The 15,491-nt window shown below is 38.9% G+C and overlaps 1 protein-coding gene across 12 annotated transcripts in view; it reads right to left on the bottom strand.

The window, feature by feature from the left end:
- LOC128878668 (tensin-1) overlaps positions 1-15,491 on the bottom strand; it is a 334,268-nt gene that overhangs the window by 44,157 nt on the left and 274,620 nt on the right. The gene's annotated exons all lie outside the window — the stretch shown is intronic.

Here is a 15,491-nt window from a genome sequence, read left to right as displayed (position 1 = left end):
CGCGCGTTGAAAGGCCACGCACACGCGTTCACACAAGAACGGGTATCCCAGCGACTACTATGCGCTCACGTTCGCAAAGGACACGTGCCATAATGCGTAATAGGTACTCATCTATGCTGACCCGATCCGGCGACAGAACGCGTGCTCGCTCGTGACGCGCGATGACTGCTAATTTTCAGGACCAGTCCCCCGCAATATACTTCTCGTCGTGTAATTATACGTTCGCGAGTCACGCTGACTTTTTGTTTGCGAATCACTTTACGGACGTCACGTTTATTACAACTTATCGCATAGCGTAATAATACACTTCCTAACCGTCAAAGTTGAACGTGTCCCAGTTGAACGTGACGCGACAGCGCTCGGCGTTGACGGTGATGCTTTTCAGAATTCACTGCATCCCCAAGTTGGAGATGACTGCGATGCAAGTCATCGAGCGGGACACCTGTACGTTTTTGGACTTTTAATTTTTTAACGTCTCTATCGCTGGATGTACACGTTTATATGTATAGAAAGAAGGATTACCTGAATATCGTTTTTAACTTAAGGGGACACAACGCTGTAAAATGTTTTTTTAATCGAAAGATACACATTTCAACAATGCTATGTCTCAGAAAGAAACCACAAATGACGTTAAAAACTATGAAACAATATTTACTTTTGAAGTAATAAGAAATTCTACTTTGCAACATAAATATTGGATTAACATGACATTTCAGATAGGGAGCATTTTTTTATATCTGTATTTATCAATGAAAACTATTAATGTCAGTATACATACTTGTATTTATCGAATAATTTAAAGGCGAAAGAAAAATCTGTACTGTTTCGACTGAGAATCAGCCACACGAGGATTACCTACATGAAAAAACAGAATCCCCTGGTGTCGCTTCAGAAGATAAAAGACAGAAACATAAAGTGACAGCATCAGACTAAATTCATCACTAACAGTGCAGGATTACACCAGAAATACAATCGACTTTTTTGAAGATATCTTCTCAAAAATGCAGTATAAAACAACCCTTACCGAAAACCTTGAATATTCGTTGCTAATGACCTTACAGTTGATACAACGTAAAGCAATAAAAAAAGAAGAAGAAAATGTTCATTGAACTTTTGAGGGCATAAACGTGTACGTATACTGTTTCTCAAGTCTCAATACAGTTTCTAAATTTTACTTATTGTTAATCCGATACCTTTATACCCATACAATCACTAATTTCGAAGAACATTTAAGGGAAACTCTCGTAGAAAAAATTAGCAGAATACTTGCAACATTTTGCTGTGTAATTCAAGAAGCGAATAAGGAAGGAACAAGGTAATAAAATATGTAAGCGGCTATCAATCGCAATCTACCATCATCCTTGATTCGCCAGTGGTATCGCGTAATTCGATCGTTCGTTGCAAACCCGGCAATAAAAGACCGTGTGCGGCAAGGTACAAACAACATGTGTAAGTTACAAGCCGGTGTCAAGTATGCCAGCATGCATTCGCAAGAATCATACGTGACACTCGTAACGATTACTAATCACGTTCGCCGTCCCGATCTACACATGCACGTGTACCGCACCCGGTCGCTGGACAAATCTGCGTTAAATAAGTATAGGACGAGCTGGATCTCCGGTAGCCTAATAATAGCCCACTTGGTGCTGAGGTCAGGACGTATAATGGGGCTCATATGTCACGTGAAATTTACATAAATGCACCACAAGAGATAACTAGATCGCAGACGAGCATCGTCATCGTGTGTTGCATGCAAAATTCTGAGGTGGTTGCACGAACTTCTAGCTTTATGCTTTGAGGCAATATCAATCGTTCGCGATGCTCTCGATCGACTAAATATCGTCTAAAGAAACTTTGATGCGGTTGAAACTTCGATGAACCCTGAATGCACGAGTTTGAGAAGTTCGCTGATATTTCAAGAGTTCGGGAGGATAGCCGAATCCTAATTTCGAAAGCTTGAAAGATTTAAGTTGGTTCTCAGTTTCCGAATTCGGACCGTCCACTTGGTCCTAATTTCCAAAGAACAGGATGTTCATTGGACACTGTATTTGGACATTCGGAAGCGTTTGGTCACCAATCTCAGAATTTACACGTTCCAGGAGTTTAATTTCGAACTCTATACATCAGGAAGTTCAACACTGTCATCTAAAGCGAGAATGCAAGTCAAATTTCGTGAATTCGTGAATTTCGGCCATTCGTGATGATGGAATAAAATGGCGTCATTTTTAAGTTTTAGCTCTTTTCAGCACAGTGATTAACTCGGATGATTTCCTAGAAAATGTCTACTCGATCGCTATAATTGGCATTGATGATTATCGGCTTCAAGAATTAACTTTATACATTTGCATCACCTGGGAATAGTACTTCATTTTCATCATGGTTGTACTTACGAACTATCTTTTCTTAAAAAATCCCAGAAACACAAATCCCTTAAAAATATATCCTGAATCAATGCACGTACATCTTCTGATCTTGACAATTCAGATAAACGTCTGTCACCCATTTTCAATCGCGTTGACCTCTATTTTCCACGAAATATCCAGAAATTGTTCGAAGCTTTGCGTCACCTGGAATTAGTTTCAAAAACTAATCAGCGATACCTAGCATGTAACCCGCAAAGCAAACACCTGTGTCATAAATCCACTTCGTATCGCAGTTCCCGTCGATCCTCTTATCTCATCCATCAACACAAAAGGCCAACGATCACTCCCAACGACGAATTGCGAGGTGTACTGCAGATTCGATAACCCGCGTTGTAACATTTTCCCAGCCACCTGCTGGAGATTAGCACGGCGAAATGTCCAGATCCGGTTATCGAAAATCGTGGCCGACCGCTCGTATGATTCATCACCGGTAAATCCAGATCGCCGCTGTTGTTTCACTACCACCAGTTCCCGCTCGTCGGAGCGTATCGTGGCTATTTCTACTGTCGGCCAGTGACGAGGACGGAACGCAAAAGTTGGTCAGCTACCGTTGGCAAGTGGTAGTGGTATTCCTAGGTAGCCCAATCTGGGACAAGGACGCGTGCACGATCCGTGCGTAAGGTAAAGCGGCGCGCGATGCGTGCTCGGGATGCGCGGAAACTGTGAGAATCGAATCCTGACCACCTGCAGTGGACACAAATGCGTGGCACCTGCGATACTCTGCCAACGGAATTGTGATTACAAGCCTGAGTTGACTCTCGTGGTATCCTATTTTTTAATCCCACAAGGAGTCTCAAGTGATAGCATTGATAGATTTTTAGATTATTTGTACGGCTTACTTTGTTTTCGCGAACTAGAAATGTCCCCTTAGTTATGATTCATCAGGGAAGCTTTATCTTTCTTTCGTATAAATGTGGAGATTTGTGATAAGAATTTTATCCATGTTGGATTTCTATGTACGAGTAAAGGTAAACAAGGAATAATAGTGGAGTGGTTGTTTCCTTACAAGCGTAACAGAAACGTACTATAACTGAAAGAATTAGAGTAGGATAGAATTAATGGCTCGACCCCAAGTTAAACTCTGTTCTCATCTCCGTCTTCCAGAGATTTATATAGCGTCCACCTCCTCCTCTCGTTTATTCTCGTGGAAAATATTTGGATCTCGCAACCGATGAAGAAATCGATTCCTCTCGATTTAACCGGCCCCCGTGGCACCGCAAACAAACTTACGACCGGGATTCTTTGTGGAAAAAAAGACGAGCTCCTCCCTTCGTTCCTCCCTGACGTATCGATTTCGAACAAACCATCTTCGTTCAACGCGAAGGGAATTATTTTTATCCCGCGCCCGTGGAGAAACAAAGCGCCGTTCTGACTCTCAAAAATCGTTTCCACGGCTCGACCCCAGCCTTTTGTTCGTCGGCTGTCGAAGAAATTGTGCGGCAGAACGAGAAGAGAAAACGTTGGTCATCCACGCTGCCGGAGTAGGGAGGGGAGTAGAGAGAGCGCACGAAGGGGATGAAGACGGAGAAAACAGAGAAAACAGCCTATTGTCTTGTCGGTCGGTCGTACGTCTTCCTGCTGTTACGTCACCATTGTTTACTCCAACCCCGAGCACTCGGCTCTGGCGATTTCTTCTGTACTTTTTATTTCATCACTTCGATGCCCATTGTGCAACCGTTTCGCCCTTTTATGGCGGGCTTGAACCGGGTCTCGGGAATGGCGCGACTCCATCACAGACGTCGATCTTACTTTTTGTGTCATACCACGACTGGGTCAGCCAGTAATTACCAAGAGGAACACAAAAGTGTTCTTCTCAGACATTATTCCTCTAGAGATTCAAATTTCACGCCTTTCGTTGAAATCGCTCGAACAAAAGATCGTTTCGTTTCGAGATTTCGTGGCTGACTTCATTCAATTTTATTATAATAACGATTAGGATAAATATACTCGATCTTCGCAAACAGGGACAGGTTGAAACATTTTTAAACAATTTGTTAGCATACTTCGGTAATATTCATAACAGGACTGGGCACCATGGCTATTCTAGCGCTCGGCGACTTCACAAATTACTAGCGCCACTAGTTTGAGTACTCATAGTATGCTGAAATGGCCGTGGTACCCAACTATAATGTACAATGTTAAAATATAGTTATTGAAAATGTATAACATTGATAGGAATGTTGGTATTTGTGATTTTCCATCAATTAATCCTCTTCAAGCTCACGTGACTTTGAGATCACATATCTATTACGTACACTTTTATCTCTCATTTAATTCTAATCTCAATACGTATCTATTGTGGTTGTAATACAATAGGACGGTCGACAAACAATCTGTTTGCAATTTTTTACGCCAAGGCGACTATAAACGAGAATTTATGCCCATTAAAATTTTCCTTTAAATTCGTGTACAATTATTAATGTTTATCAATGGTCTTATCGTAGAATTTTTTTGGAAGTCTAACATAAATTTGACTGTAGAGGGTTGATATTAGTTTGTTCAAACCAACTTAAAAATACACAAAATAAACGTCACGTGACATAACAGGGTGATTCCAAAAGAGATACATTTCAAACCACGTCAACTACGACAACAAAATATTAAATGTACATCCTGTATACTCAACGCAAACTTTAGATCTTTTAAGACCTATCGGATACCTATTCGAGCCGCCCACTAATTCAAGTAAACAAGCCCCTAATTATTTCGAACAAGGGTACGATAAAGCCACGATTTTCTCAGCTGACCGTTTAAGGCGATCGGGAAACAAGCTTTTCAATTACGTTCGCCAATATGTCTGGGTTTCGAGCGAGTCGTGATGTTCGCGATATGCCAGCGGTCCCATCGCGAGCCAAAGGTCGGGACTGCGACGTTCAGCAACAAATTGAAAGCGACGAGTCGGCGAACAAGCCAACAACCCAGAGAGATCGTCGTCGTCCCCTCGAAGAAATATTGCCGTCGGTGAACGGTGCAAATAGTTCAACGACAGCGGACTAGAAATCGTCGAAGAAAGCGGCGTAATTATGACATTCTACTTGACAATATCGACAAACAGCTCGTGTATCCTTTAAGAGTGCGTCCGCGCCGGTGAAACGTTTAGCACCGCGAACGGAAGCTGTCGCGGTGGGTTCCTTATACGGACAGTTTTTCCAAAGATTACCGTCGGCGTACACTTTCCAGGAACGGACTTTCCTCGGCTGAATGTTGTTTCTCGGAGGGAGAGCAGCGACCAAAGCCTAGTTCACCGATTTTGGATAAGAAGTATTTATCTGTTACGCGTTTTACCGTTCAGCGAACTTAAGGGCTCTTTCTGGAGCGACGACCGAAATGTTCAGAATATTTTCGATAGTTTTATGAAGTCTGTCAAATGGAGAATGTTTCCAATGTTCTTTCTACTAATAATACTATTCAGGAAGATTATACCAATATTTTTGTATGAACTTTATACAATTTATTAATTGATTTGTATTAATGTTATAGCAGCTCTTGTCGATGTATCTTCAATCTGGGACAAAAAGTTCAAATAGTTTATTAAACTATATGAGTGTCGTTATCGTGTGATGAAGAATAAACCGTGCAAGTGAAAAAATAAAGCAAATGGCGCACGTTTAAATGCAACTACCTACATATTCACCTTTTGTCCATTTCCTTAAAGATTCAAATCTTGGAAATATTATGCTAAAAGGATTAGGACTTAAATTCGAAAAGTTGGCAATGATACAGGCCTTTGAACTGAACTCTATATATATTCTAACAGTGTATGACAAACTGTAAGGAGTCTGTCTAGTTTCTGTCTAGTTTCCAAGTTTCTATATAATAAATAATTATTTTTTTTATGTATATCTCTCTAAACTCTAATATACATATACTTGATCACTCTTAGAATCGTATTTAAATACCATTTACCCAGACTGAACCTATTTACCTCGCACTTTTTAATTATTTTTTCAACTGATTATATTCTGCTCGATATATTCAAATCATTTTAATTTTGAATATCAACGAAACGAATGAAATCGACACTTTGATTTAGGAAATAACGTTTGACTCACCGAGACCAACGCTTACGACTTTTCCCAAAAATCTGCAACCACTATGACTCGTGTTTGACACTTCGGAATCGGTTTCCAGTCACAACTGCGATCGAATTGCACAAGCGAGACTGATATAGAGCGGCAACAAAGTACGGGTAGGGGGTTAGCGTAAATGTAAACAAAACCTCGCGCACAATTGGCCGTTCGAGAATCAGAGATCGCTCCGAGACGTGGACGGCGTAGAATCGCGCGAAAACTATTAAGCTCCGTCCCGTCCCGACGCCAAGAATAAACCAACGTCCTCCCCACCATACAAACCACCTTCTATACATTTTCGTCCCTCTTTACCAACTAAGTTTCGGAACCTCGTTATTTTGTTAACGAGATTTTCGAGTTTGACGGTGACGTCGAAAACGGAGCAACGCTAAGTGCAGGTTATGCCGCTAAAAATGTTCGCTGTAAAAGTGATCAGGCTATAAACTGCCTACTGGCAATTAAAGACTCCCCAACCGCGACTTTTATCGCCACTTTCCTTGATATTCATCGGCGACTCGCTTTCAGTGGGGAAGTTTATCGCCAGAACAAAGTTACCGAAAGAGGCCGTTTACTATAAATTTGTGAGCGAACTGCTCGAACGGAAGAAGTTTAACGATCACTTCCTCTCAATATATAGGTTGAACCATGGAATTGGAACGAGTCATACCTTCTGTTCGGATAGCAATTGAAAAGAAAATGTTAAACGAAAAAGGTAGATGGTTCGAAAAGGACTACATGTCGAGGATCCATGTGAATTTTATTGTTGTACCACTTCGATGAATGGAAACTTGTATTTTTCTCCATAAATAGTTACCGTGATCGAAAACTTAAAACTTTACGTATTTAATATTCTTTGTCAATATTTCAATGCCACTTGAACGTCTATAACTTTAGAAATTGTTCAAACTTTCAAATTTCCTTTTAGTTACATATTCTTATAATATGAAATAATAAAAAAATACAAAATGCGTCGATAAACATCCTATAATCTGGAATGGGAAATGTAGAATAAAATATTTTCGAGAAAATCCAGTTGAATATTCGTTAGTGAGTGCAATTAAGGACAGTTTGCTTCGTTCATTCAATCTGACTCGTGCTGAATCGTCTTTATCGAGAAGTCACCAAGAATCGAATTGACCAAGAAAAACAGAACAATGAAAATGTTGGATACAACAATTGTTTATAAACGCAAACAGGAATGCAGTTTGCGAGCCAGAGTGAGCGAATAAACTCGGGTGTCTCTAAGTGCATGAGATTTTCTCGAAAATGAAGCCCTGTGTAAGACAAGATTCATTGTACATTTTCGACTCAGATTTATGCGAAGTATCAACCCCTTGTCGGTACCATAATTAGCAGTATACCCTGTATATAATTGCTGTATAAATAAGTACAAACAACAATATTCTTAGTACATAATACTATATACCTACACGTGATATCAAGAAATTTAAATAAAACGTAAACTAAGAATAAGAATATTCCTTTTACGCAAGAAAAACAATCGATGATCGAAGAAGATAATCTGTAATTATTCTAATTGTTCGATTGTATGGAAACTCTAATTGCTTCCTACAATTCGTGGAAATGCGTTGACAGAAGAGAAGAAACGACAAGAGGAAAGATTACTGGAAGATAAGAAAACGGGAACGGGTAAAGAGAAAATTAAAGAGGGCGAGCGTAATAATCGTCCGCGGTGCGAAAAACAATGTTGCAAAATGCACGCCGCGCCATTTCCTCCTTGGTTCCAGGGGCGTGCTCTTAAATTTAGATTTCCACGTTGCCATAAGGTTCTACTCGTCACCCCATTTTCCCGTCGCGAAAAGCGGAGTACGAGAAATTGATAAGGCGCTTACGATAAAAGTGTGCAAAGCGGAAAAGTGCCATCTAGAGAGCAAATGTCTAAACTCGTTTAGCACCTGGTGATTCGAAGAAATAGAACGAGCGACAATGAATTTCGGAAAGTTTCGCGTAACGACGTAAGCGAGCCAAAAGTAGAAAACTATCGGGTTGTAACATATGAAATGTCTGTTCAAATGTTCTATGTTTTTTATTAACACTAAAGTTCTCGATGCTCAACTCCTACTTTTTACTATATACTACTATGTTTTTGAGAATAGAGGATAAAAAAAACAAATCTATTAATCAATATGTACTTAGTTCCCTATTTTAATAATTTTCGTCATGAACTGTAGTAAAAACATTGCCGATAATCCAATAATTTTCTAATGATAACCCTTTGAGTGCTGTGTATGTATACATGTGCCCTCTTCAGAACAATCTTGTGGTGACGAGTTTTTAATACACGATGTAAGACTAAAATGGACGAAAACGTTACACGAAGTTGTTCAGGACATGTGTAGAACACATATTTGAAAGTATAATTACACGATGTAAGCAAAGGAATTCGTTTGTCTTGTAATGAACTAAATATTCAATGCTATCGACATTTTCATTGAAATGGAGATAACATTTATTTGATTTTAATTACAGTATTATACTTTTGGATAATTTTTATTGTATTACATTTCTGTATAATCTGCAGTTTAATATATATCCTGAAGGGAACTGAACGTAGTCACGTAATGCGACAGTCATGTCATTCTTCTAACAAAAAATGAACGACTATTTGAAAAGTGCTCATAAAAGTCAACGAAGACACACCTCCGTTCCTACACTTCCTGATTCGATTGATAACGTAATTCGAACCGAAAGGAGATATATGTACAATATATCACGTGTAAAGTGCTTCAAGATGTTTTCTTCAAAACTAATAAAGATATCGATAAATAATATATATACAGAATCCATGGGGGTTAATCTTTTTAGAGTGAAAAGAAAAGTGGTATTAATGTTAAGCTATGCGGTAGATCTTATAAGACTGATTAACTTGAACTGTTTTATCTTATCTGCCATAATTACAGAGTCATGACGAAGAATTCATTCTGTTCTTCAAATAAAAGCAGACAAGCACTGCAGGCTACTTCAATTCTTTCGGAATTACAAAAAACAACTGCAGGAAAAAATGAAGTCGATTACTTCGTTAGATTCTAAGAAAACAACTTGTAACACTTTGTACAGAACACTGTGTATATTTACACGAAGTGAAAGGAACATTTGACATGATACAACTTGATATATTTGGAAACACTGCGAATAATGTCGTCGACTAACAACCGCTCGAAGAAGGATGCGGAAACAACAAGGATTGGATTCATTATGCGCTCGAGTCTTTTCTCTCGATGTCGAGACCTGAAAAGTTTTCGCGTTGGCTCGTAGATCACGTAGCTCATCGGGTCGTTAAAGTCGATCGTTCGTGAAGCGGGATCGGCGCTCTTGGAATCTTATTTTCTATCGCGTGGGTGCACCGTGTGGGTTCGCATAATGTATACCATTTTACTCTTCAAGGTTCGACTTGGTCGAGTTCGTTACACTTCCCGGTAGATCGTGCGGCACAAAACATCGAGAAAATTCTGATAAAACAAAAATCGAGGTTAGCCTTTAGTAACAGCACCCTACTGCACCACTGATCCGCTTATGTACTTTTTATATTTAGTCTCAACTCGACAGCAACTCAAGCTGGTTATGTAGATACAACATTTTCCCCTTTATTTCTTCCTTTTCGCAATAGCAAAGTATGTATTAATTTTCTTCTTTTCACGGTGTTCTGTTACAAATAATTAATAAATGTTAGAGGTTCTCTTTAACTTTAATTAATCTCTTAAAGCTTCTTACGTAGTATCACCCTCCGCTCAGCCGTACCACCCGCCCGGCCACACCCTGTATACACAGTTCTAACTCGATCCGAAATGCAGTTTTTGAGATTTTGCGTTAACGTATTTAAGGGGTTAGTCGCAGTCAGGAAGAGGAAAAACGACATTTCTTTGTGATTTTTTTTTAGTTGTTAAATAATAATTTGCATAGGTAATAATTAAGTATATTATAAAGCATGCTTTAAAGAACTAAAAAACATTTTTTGTTTTAAGAAATGTTTAATTTATATCGCCATAACAGCCGATAACGTAGACGATGATTTAAAAACATAGGTTTGCGGTGAGCAAGATTTCTCTACACTGGTTTACCTGAAAACAAAAACAAAGGTAGATTTCGAAAGTAGATTAGTCTAGCGGGTCCCTGAACGAACGATTTTGGAAAAAATTAATTTAAAACAAGATGGTGTACATTTGAAGTTGATTTTCAATTTTTTCGCTAAAATTAAGCGATTCAATACAGGATAAAAAAAAGTATACAAGAAAATAAAAAATCCTTCGATCAGGGACCCGTTGGTCTAATATATTTTCTAAATCTACCTTTACCAAACCAAGTAGCTACCCACGCCATCGCCTGTTATGACGAAATGAATTAACCTTTTCTTAAAATAAAAATTCTTTTATAGTTCTTTAAGACATACTTTGTAGTATATTTACATTTCATTCAGAAAAATTATTATTTACTACCTTAAAAAAAAACCCATAAGAAACTGTCCGTTTCCATTTTCCTGACTGCGACTAACCCCTTAAGAAACAGAAAATCGAGAAAAACGCGTTTAAGGTTTAATGTTCGATTAGTCTAACGGGACGTGATATGTACATATAAATTGTTATAACTATGGAAATTTAAACATTTCTTAAATATAATTGGATAGAAATATATTACAAACCTCAAGCAACGATAATATAAAAAATCAATTCTATGATTTGACTCAAGATAAAAGAGTGTCCCTTTATAGTTCCGTGTTCAATCGACCTAACGGGGCGGTCGTTTAAAGACCATAAAATCATAAAAGACCATAAAAAAAGAGCACCCCGTTAAACAAAGGTGATTCTAACTAAGTCTTGCAACGAGATGGAAAAACACCATTGCATCCGTTGGAAACGAAACTCGAACCCGCCGTGACAAACTGCAATCAGGCTTGTCATGGGGCTTCGATTTAGCCAGTAGAATAGAGTGACAAACAGAGTTAAAAGCTTTGCGAAAATCGATGTAGATCGCATCGAGTGCAACACGAATGGTAACACAAACGCGGCCTTGGTCGAGCCCAGATTCTCCCGGTGCCGAATTCCGACCTACGTTAAACGAAACGAATGGTCGCCCACGCTACACCTCCACCTTCTCCATCGGTTCACCGAACCATTTCGAATATTCGGAACGATTACGTCACCACGACGCGTTCGTCAAAAGTGTAGAGGAAAGAAACAGGGCGAGATGGAATGGGAGTCGACCGACTGCGATTCAATTCGTTTCGTTAACGATCGGCCCATGCTTCCAATAAAGCTGTGACCCAAATTGCCGTCGATGGTTACACCGGCGTGGCTCGTTTATGAGACTGAAAGTGACGGGAATGCGACGAAATATGAAGAGGAGTCACCTACATCACGAACCGGGATGGAACACGAATAGGGATAGGGTTGTTAACACTATGGCTACCGAGGTAATCAATTTGATCTATGTTTGTCGAATTTCTTTTTAATACTGCTCGATTACTAGCGATGCGTTTGTTGTAATTTTTAGCGTCAATTGAGCCGTTCACTACACAAATCCATTTCCACTTTTTGAAAAATCGTAAATTTTAGTGTCCAAGCACTTGGTGTAGTCATAACATTTTATATTAAAAATAACTTGACTGAATAATAAGATTAACACCATTAAACGACAAACATTCTTACATCGCATTATTACTAATTATTATTATTATTTGTACATTATTTCATCGTATTTCCCAACTTTTTGTTTTATGGAGTTAATCGATTTGTCCAATGAACGCCTCAATTCAAATTCAAATTAATTATACTCATGAATTTATTCGTTTCAATTTGATGTTTTTATATGTTGGTTTGATTCATTTATTTCGAACTTCTTTTTGAGATTATTAAATCGTTAACATTGATTTTTATACACACTTCTAGTCTATATTTTTTATTTATTAAAAAAGTTGGAATGAATGTTCATATTTGCAATTGTCACATGGTAACTATACTACTGTATTTGACAAATTCCACTCCAGTGGTATTATGGTGATAAATACGGTACGCTCTAGTTGTACCATATTTGTATCTATCACCAATAAAGTATTGAACAAAAATTCCGGTTTATATTTCAATGACCCTTATATCTTTTTCAAAGTAGTAATTCAACTACAAACAATCCTAAGATCGAGCCTTCCAAGTAGATTGACCGCGATGGCAACGGTGATCCTTTTGAACGAATCGTGGGTGTGACCGAGTCGAAATCAATCCTAACTCCATCGATAACCTCTAGCTTTGCGAGGGAAAAAACGAAGAAACGGAATTTGACGTTGTTCTATCGGGCATCTCGGTTATATTGACTGCTTTTCCTGCGTGGATCCTGACACGGATTTCCTTTCTGCTATCGACACGTCGCGTTAAACCGCGTTGACGGCAGTCTTTCATTTCTGGCTTTTGTCTCTGACGGAATGTATCGAAATGGTGGTCGATGAACGTGATATGGAATGTTCTTCGCGCATTTGATAGAATTTGGGGAAACGGTATCAGCGGTCTATGGTTACCTGAAAGCTTTTGACAACCCCTTTTGAACCTTCTCGGTACAAATCAATAGTGATGCCTAAAATAAAACATTTTCTAATTCAAAATACATTTCGCCTCATATAATTAAATCCTCGAGTAGAAACGAAGCTACATTCGTATCTATTATACATATGACGAGAATACTTCCATTGAAAAAAATGATAATTTTATTGTTTTAGTGCACACGTATCAAATGTATCGAATTTTGTATCGAATCGTATCGATACGTTAGTTGAAACTAATACATGGGAGAATCGAATGCAGAGAAGCTTCTTAGATTGTGGACCTTGCCCACCCCATTGGCACGACCTTTGATCTATTTCCGGACGACAGTGTGTCGTCACGATGAACCGCCGTTTCACCTCCGCTTGGCACCACGTATTTCCGGCGGCGTTAGTCAGCCGGGTTTAAATACACCGCATTAACTACTAGGTTTTCGTCTCTGTCCGATTCTCTTTCCTACCTGAACCCATCTCGGCGATCCCTTCTTCCCCCGTTGCGTAGCCAAGTTGTATTTCTGACTGGTTCTCACCGACAGATCGAGGTTAATTGGCTACCATTAGGACGAAAATTAGCGCGAATTAGTCCCCGGACGATGAGTTCCGTCACTTGAATTACCGTTCGTCGGTTTCGGGCTATCAGTTAATTAATCGTACGCTGTGGCGTGCCGTTAGCTCGCAAACTTCCGAGGCCGCGTGAAAAAAAAAAAGAAGAAAAAAACTAGTAAAAAGTTTAACGTATACCGCGAGTGTCGTTGCTCGAAGTACTTCATTAATCTTCTCGATACCCTCGCCATTTTCCAGTGGATCTGGAGATCCATTATAGCCGGACGTGAAAATCACCGCCGAGTCACTCCATGCTAAATTGTAGAGCAGCGAGCAATGAATAGCGAGTAACTTTTCTCTCTGACATTTTCTCCTATCTTCGAACTGTATAGACATATCTAGGTGCTTTGCTTCTCGCGAGTCATTATTTATACAATATTTATATCTACACGTCAGCAAAATTCAAAACGTTAGTGCAAATGTTCCCTACTCAGCATGATGTGACCTTGACCATGACGTGTTATTGTAACGAATAAACCGGCATAAGAGGACGCTTCGGTCTCCGTTTTCGATGGTCTTTTCTAATTCATCATAGTAGAAGACTCGCCGAGCCTCGCCACTGACCTCCGAGTAACCCGATCTAGTGCAGCAGCATTCTAGCAATTGCACCAAATTGGACGGTCGCGTTGTAATCTACTCTAATCTAACTTAATCGAGTGTCTCGTTCCATGCGGAGTACAAGAAGCGATTATTAATTAAGAAGGCTTCTTGAAATTCTTCTACTCCCCGAAAGATATTGTAGGAGTGACCAAAATTTTTATGCGTAGGTGTGAGTCGCACATATTTTGGATAATACGGAAACAGTCAACTGTGAATCTGATAAGGGAAGTATACAAACTATAACTCGAGTTCCCGAGTGAAACTTAAAAGAGATGAAGATCGTCATTAAAGTAATGTACTGTGTTCAAAATTAAAGGCGATCTCGTCCGCTAGACGTTGCTGGGTTTAAAAGAGTTTTTAAAATGGAACTTTTTATCGCTCGTTAGAGTGAATTTTACGAATTTCAGCGAATCGAAACGAATTACAAAAATTAACGAATAATTTTGTTCTCGATGAAGCACGTGGCACAAGAGCGTAACATGTACGCGTGGCATGTTAGGAGAATGCACGGCGACTGAAGAGCCAGTCAGTACGGTAGTTATTATGCTACATTGTGTCGTTAACCTTTTTCTGACATCTAAATGAATCTGTTATGGAATACACTCTACACAACAGAAGATCATGCATAACGAAGAGTTACGAGTAGAGATTAGTGGATTCAGAGCAGATAATAAAAAGTAACGAGCGGATACTAGTGACCAGATCACTATCAGGCTCACAATCAGTTTAAAAGATTCGTTATCTACTTGAGTGTATAACACAGTTTCTAGTAGTTCAGAAATAATTGTTTAAGATTCGGTAGAAAGAGCTTGAGTCGAAATTAAATCTTTCGCAGAAAGAGCAAATTATTATTTACAACAATGTGGACAATCATATAATTTATGGTGGAATGGGTCTAGACTCCACTAGAGGATTGCCAAAGTAAAAATGTTCGCTTTAATGTGATAAAAAGCAAGATTTAATAAATATAAGACATAATAAAATACGCTCTTAGTTAACGGCCACGTGTTGATTTATCGGTCATATTAAAATCAACGTTTTCTTTTTGGTGATCTTGTAGACCCATTCCAACAATTGGAATATCAAAGTCAAAGTAATAAACAGTGAATAGCGAGTAATAAGAAGAGAATAGTAACTACAGGAGAGTAAGTAAAGAATAACAAGTAAAAAGCAGTAAGTAAAGAATAGAGAGTCAACCTTAGACAGCAGAGTAGCAAATAAAGGGTAGAGAATAATAAAAGTATAACATAT

The sequence above is a fragment of the Hylaeus volcanicus genome, chromosome 6, assembly GCF_026283585.1.
Source record: "Hylaeus volcanicus isolate JK05 chromosome 6, UHH_iyHylVolc1.0_haploid, whole genome shotgun sequence".
Lineage (NCBI taxonomy): Eukaryota > Metazoa > Arthropoda > Insecta > Hymenoptera > Colletidae > Hylaeus > Hylaeus volcanicus.
The sequence above is the reverse complement of the archived record's forward strand: the minus strand, read 5'-3'. Positions and strand labels throughout refer to the sequence as shown.